At 35.7% G+C, this 12,027-nt stretch overlaps 1 non-coding gene across 1 annotated transcript; it reads left to right on the plus strand.

The window, feature by feature from the left end:
* The first annotated feature begins 11,953 nt into the window (after positions 1 to 11,953).
* On the plus strand, positions 11,954 to 12,027 carry TRNAI-AAU (transfer RNA isoleucine (anticodon AAU)). The gene has a single exon. It is a non-coding gene; the product is annotated as a tRNA-Ile (tRNA).

Below are 12,027 nucleotides of genomic sequence, written 5' to 3' on the forward strand. Positions count from 1 at the left end.
ATGATCAGCAAAACCAAACTACAAAAACCGGATCAGAAGATCTTCCCAAACTCACCAAAATAAATCATAGTAATATGTTGATATCAATGATAACAACATATACTAGCAACAACAATGAACAACCATATCCAATATTTTTTCCAACAATCCCACAATCTCCCCCTTTGGCATTGATGGCAACATATGAAGGAAAAAAAAAGATATCACCAGCAAACTCCCCCTAAGATAAAGATGGATAAAGCAGTTTTTCACATGATCTCTGTCCCCCTTTGACATAAATGCCAAAGATCTCCAAAATAGAAAATCATGAAAACATGAATCTCTCTCCCCCTAAGACACACAACCAAATCAATAGACTACTCCAGTAGAGGAGCAACACCAATTCACCAATCCAGATAAAAGAATAAGGCTCTAAAATCCACCAGATCGATGAAATTCAATGCATTTAGTTCTCATCGAGAGGGATGGATAACCCTAACTTGTCTCTCAAATAGACATATGTATCTGTGGGCAAAGGCTTAGTCAAAATATCAGCAATTTGTTCCTTTGTAGATACATACTCCAGCTTCACCTTCCCTTCATTGACTTTCACTCTCAAGTAATTGTACTTGATTGATATATGCTTAGTCTTTGAATATTGCATAGGATTCTTTGACATGTTTATAGCACTTGAATTATCATAGTTTATAACAATAGGCTCATAATGAATAACTTTGATATCTTTCAACATTTACTTCATCCAAACTATTTGAGTGCAATTATTAACAACAACAATGTACTCAGCTTCAGAAATAGATGAAGATACTGAATCTTGTTTCTTACTAGCCCATGAAATGAACTTCTTACCTAAAAATAATGCTCCACTAGTACTCCTCTTTCGATCATCAACATCACCAGCCCAATCTGCATCAATGTAGGCACACAACATGAAATCATCATTCTTTGGATACAATAAACCATAATCCATAGTTCCCTTTAGATATTAGAATATCCTCTTAACAGTGGTGACATGACTCTCCTTCAGATCAACTTGATATCTAGTAGCCATACACACATCATGCATAATGTCAAACCTAGTTTGAGTAAGATATACTAGTCCACCAACCATAGATCTATACAAACTCTTATTAGCTTTCAGAGTTTCATCATTTTTGGATAATTTACAACCAGTCACCATAGGAGTTCCAACCAGTTTGGAATCATCTGCCCCAAACTTCTTTAGCAATTCCTTCACATACTTAGTTTGAGATATAAAGATACATTTTCCTATTTGTACAATCTCCAAACCTAAGAAAAACTTCATTTCACCAATCATAGACATCTCAAATTCTTTTTGCATATCACCAACAAACGTCATACTCATATCATCATCACCACCAAAGATAATGTCATCAACAAAGACTTCAACAATTAGAATGTTATCCACTTTACAGAGGCCAGTGCTGCCCACATTGGGTTACACATGGCTAAAAGAGAAGGCTTTAGAAAGGTCTGGCTGGAGTCTGACTCACTAAACACTGTCAATTATCTGAATGGGTGCACAGATCCTAATTGGACGATTGCTAATCTGATCAAGGATTGTTGGGATATAATAAATGAGTTGAAGGAATTCAAAACTTCACACGTATTTCAGGAAGGCAACAAAGCGGTAGATCTACTAGCCAATATGGTGATGGGCTACATGGCAGCTAAATGGTGGAGCAATAGAGATTCATTCCCAAAAAACCTTTGTGATCTGGCTTGTGATGATTCTACCCACTTACGATAATCAATGAAATTTAATCATGATTTGATTGAGTTGTTGGAGAAACATATATGTTTTGTTTTCCCTAACCAAAGATCTAGAAACTTCCCTTGTGCCTGGATTTTCTTTCTAATTGTATGGCCCATTTTTTTCTATTGTTCAGAGACTTTTCTAGTGTGGCTCATTTCCTACTACTATTCGAATACTTCTTTGGTGTGGCCCATTTCTTGTTGTTTGGTGACCCTGATCATTATGGGTGGGGACATGAACAAGCAAGAACCATTTACTTGTGAGAAATGGAAGAAAAACAATGAGGTGTGGTAGGACATCATTGATGGGGGAGTTGTCCCCTTCTTGGAAAGACTTCATGGCCCTTCTCCTCTGCTCATGGAAACCTTTGTCAATGGGTGGAAGAAAGGGGTTCTGAGGGCTTATGGTACTAATTACTAGCTAGATAAAACCTTGGTGGCGACGGTTACTGGTCTAGGGATGAATGGTAGAAGGTCGTATAGAGATAGGAAAATAGGGGAGGAGGACTTGGCAAATTTTTTTGACAAATACAAGGAGCACTCAAGAGTTAACAAAATGGCTGATGGTGGCTACAACGGGAAAGATCTTATGGCTCCCTAGGCAAACATGACTAAGTTCATCATGAGGTATATTATGCTCAATGGCAGATATGCTAGTATCTTTTCCTACCATTTTACCATTTTGAACCATTTTAGGCATGGTAAAATCATTTCTATTCCTTTCTATCTAGCCTCCTCTTTAGAGAATAGTCTTGAAAAACATGTAGAGAATCCAAATAATCATGTTCTTCATGAAGGGCTTATTTTTCTCATCATGGTGTATGCCAAGACCCTTGAATTTGTTCCCTTTCTATCTGAGAAAGGCCAACATACTAATATTCAAGATGTCTCTGACTCGGAAATGGATGTGGAGGATAGTGGGTGTGCCATTCCTTTTAACAACCCTGATTATAAGCCAGTAGAAGAAGGTGAGATGATGGTCACCCCTAAGATGTTTAGTAGTAAGAATCCCCCCAAATGGGCGGCCAACAAATATAAATCTACTATCAAACTTCTTTCTAAGGTCGAGCCCCTTTCTAAATAGAAGAAGATTGCGACTAAGGACTATTGTCCGAAGACTTCGGACTAGGAAATTAAACTGGAGATTCCAATTAACGTCCTGAAGAAAAAGCAAGGGACCATGCCTAAGGATGAGGATAGTGGGTTATAGAGGAATAGTACTCTAATGAACCTGGTGATGGAAGTGACTAGAAGCGAGGAGAGCTTCTAGAAGTGGGTGGAGAGAGAAATTGATACCCTCAAAGTGGGGGTAAAGGAGATGATTGATATCTTCACAGCTTCACTAGAGCCTAGAAAATATGAGAAGCTCGTGATTATGACCCAGAAGCTTTTCCAAGATGTCGAGGTTATGAAATGCAACTATGAAAAAATAATTGAAAAGGTAGAACTTGACATAAGAAAGGAGGCCATGAATAATAGTATAGAGGGGCTCAAAAAAAATCAATGTCATGGTTGCAGAATACAGATCCTTTCATAGTGAACCTGAGAAAGATCTTGGAGGTGAAGACATGGCTGCTAGAGACAACAAAACCATAGGCCTAGTTCTAGGGCTAGAAGTAGGAGCAACAATAAAGGCACCTCCAGATTCATTATGGAGGAGCTGGAGGAAATTAATAAGATTACCATCCCAAAGAACAAGGAGATGGTGCACTATCTTAATTGAGTGCTTTTGTTTTGTTTTGTTTTTCTTTATGTGTCTCTTTTGCTTTCATGACTGTTCTAGGGTGCTCCCTTAGTTTTTTGTTGGTTTTTGTTTGTTTGGCTGATGGTCGACTTTTGTAAAACTTTTGCTTTCGGGTCCATGTAAAAATCATTTATTTTTATCAAAAACAATCACAATGTTATCATTTTCAATCTTAAAGTATAGAAAATTGTCAGCAACACCTTTAATAATTCCCAATTTTAACAAGTATTTATCTAATCTAGCATATCAGGCTCTAGGATCTTGTTTAAATCCATAAAGTGCTTTCTTCAACTTACATACCATGTCTCCATCACCCAACAGTGAAAATCCATCAGGTTGTTCAATGTAAAGTTCTTCCTCTAGATCACCATTCAAAAATGTAGATTTGACATCCGTTTGATATACCTTGAAATCTTTATAAGAAGCATAAGCAAGTAATAGTCTAACAAATTCAATTCTAGCAACTGGAGCAAAAGTCTCCTCATAATCAATTCCTTCTTGTTGTGAATACCCTTTGTAGACCAGTCTAGCTTTAATTTTGACTACTTCATCGGCTTCATTCAATTTGTTCTTGAAAACCCACAATACCAATAACATTTTTATTCTTAGGTCTAGGCACAAGTTCCCAAGTGTTATTCTTTTCAATCTGATCTAACTCTTCTTCCATGGCTTTTATCCTATTTTCATCTTTATAGGGTTCAACAACATCTTTAGGTTCAACTTTAGAAATCAAACATACTTCTTCTCCAGCTAACCTTCTTCTAGTCATCACACCTTTATTCTTATCACCAATAATCTGATTTTCTGAATGATTTAGTTTAACTAGTAGCAACATTCAGATTAACAATATCTACCAAATCATTCTTCTTGGGCTCTTCAGGCTGAATAGGAGCTAAGACAATATGTTGACCATCATCATGAGCTCTGATCTCCTTCCCAAGGTTCTGATCCACCTTCACATTTTCACTCTCAACTATCTTTCTTAGTCTCCTGTTATAGCATCGGTGGGCTTCACTCTTTGTGGAATATCCCAAAAAGACACCTTCATTAGTTTTAGCATCAAACTTTCCAATATCCTCATCTCTCTTGATATAACATTTTTTACCAAAAACTTTGAAATATTTCATAGTAGGAACATGACCAAACCAAAGATTATAAGGGGTCTTACCGGTATCACCTTTGATATAAACTATGTTAAATGTATAGAGTGCAGTGCTAATAGCTTCTCTCCAGTAGACCTTCGAAACATTTCCTTCAATCAACATGGTTCTTGCAGTATCCAAAATAGTACGGTTATTCCTTTCAACAACTCCATTATGTTGTGGGGTCCTAGGAGTAGATAGTTGTTAGCAATTGACACTCTATTGGTTGGTTTCACTCTATTGTCATTGATAGCAATATGATTTTGGGTTTCGGCTTCATATGGTGTACTGACAGACACTTCACAGGCTCTACATCGGCACCGATAGGATAGAAGATTTCTTTGGTCACCGACAATGCAGGGCGACATGATATGGCAAAGGCCATCAGTATTGGAGGTCGACACATCTTGGATATTGCATCGACAGCTTGTTTTAATGCTTATTCATTTATGTTATATGGTCGACATATAAATATGATATTGTCTATATCCTTGTAAGCCGACATAAGGCATAAATTTGTATAGGATATATAGGGGAGATTGATTAGATCATTTTGCAAGAATAAGAGAATAAGGATAGACATGTGGAATGGATATATGGATGTGGTGTAATGTGAAATATATCCAGAGAGATTATGTGGATGTGGTGTAATGCGAAATATATCCAGAGAGACTATGTATGTGAGGAATTCATTGTAAGGGTTCTTTCGATACTAAGACCTTGAGGGTTTTTATCGTAATACACAGAGCTTAAACCGGAACTATATTCTGGCATAGGAGATGCTATACTAAGTGGTTCACACTTCTTTGGATTGTTGTCTGGATTATTATGTAGTCCATGAGGCTCCTATTGTGATGAGCAGTGTGCTCTAGGTTGTAAGCCTTCCTACAAGTGCAAGCCCATCATATATTGTAATATCTCTTCATATGGCAAGTGAATTGATATTGTGGGTCATAAATCCCACCGTGGTTTTTCCTCATTGAAGTTTTCCACGTATAAATTTATGTGTTATTGTTCTCATTTTTGTGTTTGGCTTATTGGTTGCATTACTTCTTTCAATTCTATTTATACTTGTTTGCCAGTTGGTGTATGAATGTTTTGTTAAGGCTAAAATATTTTATTCCAGTATAACACTGATTCACCCCCCCTCTCAGTGTTATTGGTTTCCAATAATTGGTATCAGATCCTTGTGCCTCAGAGGAAGTTTAATAGCTTGAGGAAGCTCCTGAAATCATAATCATTGAATATGGCTTTGGAGAAGCATCTTGAGATGGCACTTGAAGATAATGATGTTGAAAGATTGAAGAACTTAAAGGTACAAGAAGAGTTGAATTGTGCTAAAGAATTTATTCTTTTCCTACAAGAGAGACTATCATCCGTTCAAGCTAGGAGAAAGAAACTTTTGCAAAATCAGGATGATGAAGAGAAAAATGCACTTAAGGAGCAATGTTAGAAATTGAATCAGGAAAACATGGTTATGAAGAATGAAATGCACACTATGACTATGAAGTTTTCCAAGGATATTGATGACAGAAAGAGAAAGGAAGAAAATCTTGTTGTATCCCCGAAGAACAAATTTGAAGAATGTGGTAGGTTGACTCATGAATATGAGATATTAAGGTCTAATTTGGTACAATCCTAGAGCAATGAGCAAGAGATTGAGAGACAAATGACAGTACTAAGAGATGACTTAACTGCTACAACTGAGTACAAAGAAAAATTCAAGATTAGCTCATCACAACTTGATGATTTACTAAAGAGATAGGAACATTGGAGATTCCAATGGACTTCGATTTGAGCAAGGACAGAGTTCCAGTACTGCTAATGAAGATCAAAACCATAAGGCACCGGTAATAAAATTCAATGCTTATAAATTCAATGGTAGATATTTTCTTTGTAATAGATTTGGTCACAAGGCTAGGCAATGTAGAAACAAAGCAAATCAGAACCCTAATTTTGCTCTCGGTAAATATTCTAAATGCAATAAAATTGGTCATAAGACAGAAGATTGCAGAATGAATGTAAAATGCCATTCTTGTGGAAAATTTGGACATATGGCTAATCAGTGCAGGTCAAGTAATTTCACCGGTTTTAGCAAGGCAATTCAAAAGAACAATGTTACATGTTATGCATGCAATGAAAATGGACATATTGCTAAGTTTTGTAGAAGCAAAAATCCATCAGTTGGCAATGGAGGATCAAATGATAAAGGCAAAGAGAAGGTTAGTGAAATCTGGCAAGATCACACTCAGAGATGGGTTAGAAATACTGAAGAGAAATCATCAGATGGGAATGTCCTGGTTACCTATCCGACAGAACAGGCTGCTCCTGCACCGACATTGAGTTCATCCGATAACTAAGGTAGATGACTTAGCGGTAGGAAAATTTCATGGAATATGATGCATATTCCTTTGGAGGAGATTCTAGAAGATGTTCCAGATATTGGAGAGGATTATCCAACATTGATATATTTAGAGTGAGATATGATATCATTCACCAAATTAGGGTTTTCTCGATGGATAAAAGGTCAATTACACTTCATTATTATTCACCCAACATTCAAAGCAATTTCAGAGAGATTCAGAGAGACTTAGTAAAATCAGAGGCTATTCAGAGGTGACCAGATTTATTCTTAAGCGATCGCACCAACATCTGGAAGGATTTGTTAGAGGTTTTCACTGACAACATTCTAAAGGTTTTTTTCTTTAATCATGGAATCAGGATCATCTTCTGCTCCTATTTTCATTGCAAATCCAACTGTAGTAGAAGTTAAGGACCGCCCCAGGACAATTTTCAAATGGTATCAACATGTGGCTACCAAGGAAGATTAGGTTGGAGCATTTTCTCACATTCTGAAGGGAGTGGTATATGTGGAAGATGTTAGGACCTATATTCATTGTCATATAGAAGACTTAGGCACCTCAAAAATCAAAGGGATGTATATGAATGAACACATGGGAGAATCTGGTAAAATGAAACCAGCATATAAACACATCGAAGATCTAGGGTTCATAGATATTCTGGATATTCCTGAGTTCGAGGATGAGATTGTTAGATATGTACTAAACAGAGTACATGGGGAATTCATATGGCTGGACCGACCCTGCAAAATCACTAAGGAATCCATTCGGGCAATTACTGGTTTTCCATCGATAGGGCAATAACTGGATAAGAAAATATCAAATGAATTTGTAAGGAAGAACACTAACACCACATCAAATAAGAGATCGATGAAGGTGAGCACCATCACCGACACTGATATCAAATTTGGAAGCATGGTTATAGGCTACAAGGTAACTGAGTCTAACCGATTGAATTCAGTTTCAAGTTCATGTATTTTAGCCGCATATAGGATGATGAGAGAAAATATCAAGTTTGATCTTTGTGATTGGATGCTTGAGGAGTTATTAATCAATTTAGGGAAGATTAAAAGTGAGAAGAAGGGCACTTTCCAGTATGAAAATCTGTTAGTTTGCTTAATGTTATACTTTCTGAATGATACCCCTAGTTCTGGAAGGAAGAAATGGGCTTTTAAAATCCTGATAGGAAGACAACTAAAGCAATCAATTGCTACATTGGGAAGTCTTAGAGATGATAAGTTATGGGGTTACTTCAAGGATTTTCAGAAATCTATGAGGTCTAGGACTAGAATACCTGAGCACATAGTAGAGAAATACTCTACCGACATTTGTTTCATGGTTAAGAAGGATGTGACTCTCATGGAGGCAGTCAAGGCCCAGAAGATGTGGATAGAGGAAATGGGCTATGAGGTGGATGCATATGCAAAAATTCTGATAGATGCAGAAATAGATGAAGCAAAAAAACCATGTGGAATAACACAACAAAAGACTCTTGAGCTTGAAACTGAGTTCAACCAAAAGAAGAGGGAAAAACAATAAGGTAAGACAAGAAAGTTTGTATAGGAGGTTTCTAAGGACATTAAGGCACTCATTGATGTTTTCCCAAAGAAAGGGAGAAAGAGGAAGGATTTGGTAGTTCACATTGAACCTGTGACAACAGATTTTGAACCTGAAGATGACACACCATTAGCATTCAAAAGGGTTGTGAGGAAGAAACCTACATGACCTAAAGTGGAAGCAAAGAAACACCTCGTTAGAAAGGTTACCATCAAATTACCGGCACAGAAGAAGGCACCCAAGGCTACACCATCAACTGCATGTGGTACTGCCAGAAGGAGGAAGAAGAGTGACATTGATTTGGCACTTGAGACTAGTAATGTAAGAATTATTCCGCCTAAGACTTGTGCTAAAATTGTAGATGAAATAACTAAGGATGGGATGCTGAAAAATGTTAAGTCTTATTATGATACATTTGAAGATGATGAACTGAGAGAGATAGAGGAAACAATTCTTCTATATTTAGATATCTATAAGAAAATATTAATTGAAATAGAAAATCAAATACCGATGGAGCTATGCAACATGTTAGATGCTAGAAGGTTATCTGCAATGCAAGAATACAAACACATTAATATGCAAGAATTCTTCGCTATATGTGGTGTTATAACTCCAGATGAGATGGAGAAGACAATTGAGGCTGCAGATAGGAAGGTATTCAACAACAAACATAGAATAACTAGCCTAATGTTAGGAAGAATGAATGAAATAATAAAGGAAACACAAAAGGGTTGGATCAATTTTTTGGGAGAGCATAGAGGATTCTTCACTTCACTGAAAACAAAGACTGATACTGTAGATACATTGCTTGAAGGGAAAGGTAAAGGGATTATGGGTACTCCACCCTCAATTCTGAAGAATATCAAGATAGTGGAAATTGAGCCATCGGTTAATACTAAGAACATTGTACAGGATACTAACATTAAGGACACTTGTGCTCCAAATATTAATGTATAGGTTGAGGATACTATTCCTACAGAGGAACCGATAGTTGTACAAACTGCACGAAGTGGTGAAGCCATCGATGCAAGTGAGGAGGTGATAAAGGATAAATCATAAGATAAAATAGGGGAATCCGATAGGGAACCTGTTGTTAGCACATCATTATTGACAATTGACACTTCTCTAGTGGAAAAGATAAACATCACAGAGATGAGTCCCACAGAACTAATGATGATGGTTGCTCAGAAACTGATGAAGGAGGGAACTACAGACAAGGGGATTATAGATCAATCCATAACTATTTTGCATAGATTGGTCCTGGAATGTAAGATTGAGAATGAAGCGAGCCCTTCTAGCAAGCTTAAGGCTATAACATAGCACTTCTCTAAATATTTTCAATCATTACAACATATCTTTAATAAGAAAGCACTTGAAAAATTCACTTTGGCTAAAAGAGCCACTTTTGATCAAATCATTGAGAGAGAGAGAAGAAAAAGATTGTGGAGACGTTAATTCAAATTAAAAATTCTTTGAAACAAGGTACTAATATATATATGGTATGATGCAATACCGAGATTCTTACAACAAAAGTCAATGAAAAGATAAAAGAGATACAGGACAAAATTGCTAATATTGCTAACTCTTTTGATGGACTAGTTTCACTGACAACGTCTATTGGTGGATAGATTTGATTTTGGAGAATCAAATTTATGCTCTTGAAAAGGAAAGAGATAAGATCATTCGGAGAGCCAAAAGTCTCAGAGGTTTCGTGAGTCCAAGATTGGATTCACTATGTGTACATAAGAAGGAATGCATGGATATGCTTGGTAAGCCCTCATCAGAAAAATTCACTGAGAAAGAATCACTTGCATATTTACTGAATGGACTTGTATCCATCTCCGACACATTCAAAACCGGTTGGGATACTTATGTAGAGTTATTGGAGAAAGCTTACCTGAAATGTTGAAATTGGTCAAGCTCCGGTAAGACATTTTAGGAGGTATTCACTGTACAACTATTATTTCTTCAAGCACTACGATGTCATTAAATCAAGATCTATAAAGAGGCAATGATAAGTATATGTGTAGCATAAGTCACTATCTTAAAATTCAATATAAGAATTTTAGTGATGATATATATCTTTTTTCTATTTTTTGGCATAGAATAAGTGAAATAAGTTAGAGTGGAAATAAATTGTATTGTAAAGTAAATGTAAGTACATTGAATATACAAAGTAAGTGTCATGGATAGTATCACATGTTAAAAAAGTAAGTACAAAACAAATCATAATCATATAACTTATATTTACTAGAGATATTATCAAGGTATCTTGTTACCTCTAACGTAGGAAAATCATAATGTTGAAATGGGAGTAGAGGCATATCTAAGTGTGGTATGAGGAAATAATAGTGTCATCAATGTCACTCTTTGTATATGATAAAGAATGCAAACACACATAATATGATAGGGGAAGTTGTGATGTTTTTTATGTTGTAAAATATCTCTAAGAACATAATCAAACATGTTAGTGCAAAAAAGTATATGAGAGATATATTGCTTCTAATGTACAAGGTTATGCAATTACAACACAATAGAGAATGGGAAAAGCATGAGACCCCCAATCTAAAAGGATGGCTTGAGAAGAATGATATGAAAAGGAAGGTGCATATACATCACGGGGATGACATGACACTCAATGAAATAATATGATATGACATTAAATGTGCAATATGGCAATGAGTTCACAACATAACAACATAAGGTGTATGCAATGATCATGGGCACATGGAAGCAGTACAAGAATGAGATAATATCATTCTAATACAGATATGTGTCAATGTAGCATAAAAATCAAAAGAAATTTTGGAGTTATATTGTAGTTTAAGCTAACTAAACCATTTGAGAAAATTATTTCACCAGAAAAAGTGGTGTTGATGAATACCTTTAAGAGCTTGGTGTGTTAGGATGTATAAATGTGCTTAATTCCTCTTATACTTTGGTTAAATTCTAACCCTAGTTTTAACTCTAATTCTATCCTTAATTCTAAATTCTAATGTTAACCTCATAATTATATGTCACTCTAACAAATGAATATATAGATTAAAAAAATTTAGTATATAATAATAGAAATTATGTGTGTAAAGTGTGTATATATATGATATATTACGATATTATATAACAATAAAAATTATACATGTAATATTTTATAATTTTAATAAAGTATATTAAAACATTATATATATTTATACGTAAATTTTTTATATTTTCAGAGGATTATGTCTCTATATATTTATATAAGATGAACTATATTGGTAACTGATTTTTAAATGAATTACAACAGTCTTAACATTGATTAAGAGTATACAGAATGTTACTCTTTATAAATGTGCACATTGCGGTGTGGTGAAATTTTGGGTTTGTTGAATGTCAAAAATGGCCTATTAGCTCAGCTGCTTAGAGCGTCGTGCTAATAACGCGAAGGTCGCAGGTTCGAGACCTGCATGGGCCA

The sequence above is a fragment of the Cryptomeria japonica genome, chromosome 8 (genome assembly GCF_030272615.1).
Source record: "Cryptomeria japonica chromosome 8, Sugi_1.0, whole genome shotgun sequence".
Taxonomy (NCBI): Eukaryota; Viridiplantae; Streptophyta; class Pinopsida; order Cupressales; family Cupressaceae; genus Cryptomeria; species Cryptomeria japonica.